At 43.3% G+C, this 2539-nt stretch overlaps 1 long non-coding RNA gene across 1 annotated transcript in view; it reads right to left on the bottom strand.

The window, feature by feature from the left end:
- LOC108444901 overlaps positions 1-2195 on the bottom strand; it is a 7898-nt gene extending 5703 nt beyond the window's left edge. The window contains exon 1 of the long non-coding RNA XR_001859622.1: positions 1871-2195. This is a non-coding gene — a long non-coding RNA (uncharacterized LOC108444901). The remainder of the gene's footprint in view (positions 1-1870) is intronic.
- Between the last annotated feature and the right edge of the window lie 344 nt (positions 2196-2539).

Below are 2539 nucleotides of genomic sequence, written 5' to 3'. Positions count from 1 at the left end.
ACCCTCTCTTCCCAAACTTATTATGGGAAAAAGCAACAGGGTGCTACTGGCCAACCACAGCTCCAAAAAGCAAGCTCGTGGCCCAGGGACATTTTGAAAAGCCCAAAGTTTTGAAAGGTTCCAAGCCACTGGGACAGAAATTAAGAGTTTGGATTTATGGCATTCCCTATTAGGGCTATTTTGGCTTCATCTTTTAAAAACAGTTTTAAATACATTTCATGGAATTCACTGAAGCTAAATAAATTGGCTCCAGGTCTCAGGTGGAGCTTGAACCAAAATTTCCTGGGTTCAAATTCCACAATTAGGATTTTTTTTTTTAACTGGAATAACATATTTTACCAATCTATGAAAAGCTTTCCTATTGCTAAATTTTACCATCACTTTTTGTGCATGTGTGTGTGCATGTGCTTAAATAGCTTAGCTAAGCAGTTTGGAGTTCCGTGGTGGAATTTAGGGGGTAATAATCTGTCCTAACTTTAAAATAAAGAGAATCAGAGGAGCTGCTCATAACCTGCCTGGTCCCAGCAGCACCAAATGTTGCTCTATAGCATTAGAGAGCAAGATTTTCTACATGGAAGGCTGTGGATATTCACACCACTTTCTTTAAGATGTGGTGCTCTAAGTTTGGAGGCAATAAACCTTTGACTGATCTGAATGCACAGAAAAGCTTTTCTAGAGGTGGTGCAGACTACATTTCTGCTCCCTTTTCCTATTGCTGTCCAAGCAAGCGAAGCACAAGCAGCTCCTAACACAGGCCAGTTCAACCTTCACCATCAGAAAGGCATTGTTAATGAGAAAGACATGAAGATATTCTGAAAGGCCATCACATTTTCCTGTATTATATAATAATTTCACTGCAATAACCTTGGGAAAAACAATTTTAATCTCTGAAACCACTTCTGAACAGTTGCAGCCATCTTCAGTAAACTAAACAGCAGTGAGTAAAGCCCGTAACTTTGTTAATTAACTGAAGATACAACCACAGGTAGAGGCTTGACAGAAATCTAGGGAAAACACTGCCTGGAGCATAAGTGACTCCAACACACCCTACCTGCTCTTCCTTGGTCTTTGTCAGTCCATCCACTGCCCTCAGTTAATTTACTGTGACGTAGCTTGTCATTTTATCTTAGCAAAACCTAACCAGTGCAGTTACATTAGAAAACCCCAAATTATTTGCCACTATAAGTACCCATAAAAAGACACTGCTGTTCCACTGTGCAAAGCCAGGTGTGAAATGGAACAAGCTATTGCAAGGCGAGTTGGGTGAATGCTACTTCATATCCTTTGAAAATAAACTGCAAAGCCCGGCAGAATCAGTTTCCACAGGAGTAAAGCATTTTCACAATAAGGGATATTATTACTTTATTAGTTCAGCAGCGCTAAATCAAAGGAGGAAAGGTAAAAAAATATGTTTGCAGCTTGTTGCTCCTGGCTGGTGGAAACATATTATTTCCTTTACTAAAGCTCTGCATGTTTACCAGTTGCAATGTCAGCCTTATCCCAAGATGAAAACATAGTATTTTTATGAAAACCTCTGCTCTTTCAGCAAACGTGGTGACAATAGCACACAGGTAACTAGCACTCCACACTACAGATTTGCAAGTCATCAACTTTCCCCTTAGCAAATGACTCAATAAAAATCTATCCTTCTAAAGAAGAGTTAGTGTCAGCAGTCTTATAGCTTCAAATACTGTAAGACAAAGCCCAGAGTTAGTGTGTTAGTAATTAGCCAGCCTGAAGGCAGACACCCATTCACACAATCACGCACTGGCATGGACTCTACTGCAAGGAAACAAAACCAGGTCAGTGAGACAAGCTATGCAACATTTTCCCTGTGCTAGATTAGCACCTACTACTCCACAATACTTACATTTATTAACCTTCAACTTGCTTCCATCTACTGGAATTGGATCTATGTAATCCCAGTAATATTCATAAGACCAGAAATACTCAGAGGAGTTTGTTCTGTTAGCCATGTCAGTGGTGCCTTTTAAGCCAGCTCAGAACTCCGACCCACTCCTGTGCTTCATTGTACTTCAGCGCCCTCAGAAAGAGAATTGCACAACTGATGTCTGTGCCAATCACTCCGGGGTCCCGCAGCTCAAGGACTGCCTTGGGACTGAAACCATCTAGCAGCAATGAGTATTAGTGTACGGCAGAGATGTAAAAGCAGCCCTGAAAATGCAATGCTTGCTTCCTGCTGGACACTCATGTTATTCCTCAGCATGTTTTAAACTGAGATGGGTGCCATGTAACCTAGGGATAGGGTGGACAAGTGCCAGCTGGGTCACGAACGCTGCCCTCAGAGCAGTGCACTGGTCCTGGGAGCTCCTGAGCACAGCTAGGCTGAAAGACATCCCTGAATGTATCTTGATGGAAAGGGCTGGGGTCTGGAGGGGCCACACAAGGGGTGGCTGAGGGCACTTGACCTATTCAGCCTGGAGGAGACTGAGGTCAGAGCTCACCGGGGGCTGCAGCTCCTCCCGAGGGGCAGCTCCGTTCTCTGCTCCCTGGGACAGGATCCAGCGAACGGCTGGAG

This window comes from Corvus brachyrhynchos, unplaced genomic scaffold (genome assembly GCF_000691975.1).
Source record: "Corvus brachyrhynchos isolate BGI_N302 unplaced genomic scaffold, ASM69197v1 scaffold412, whole genome shotgun sequence".
Lineage (NCBI taxonomy): Eukaryota > Metazoa > Chordata > Aves > Passeriformes > Corvidae > Corvus > Corvus brachyrhynchos.
The sequence above is the reverse complement of the archived record's forward strand: the minus strand, read 5'-3'. Positions and strand labels throughout refer to the sequence as shown.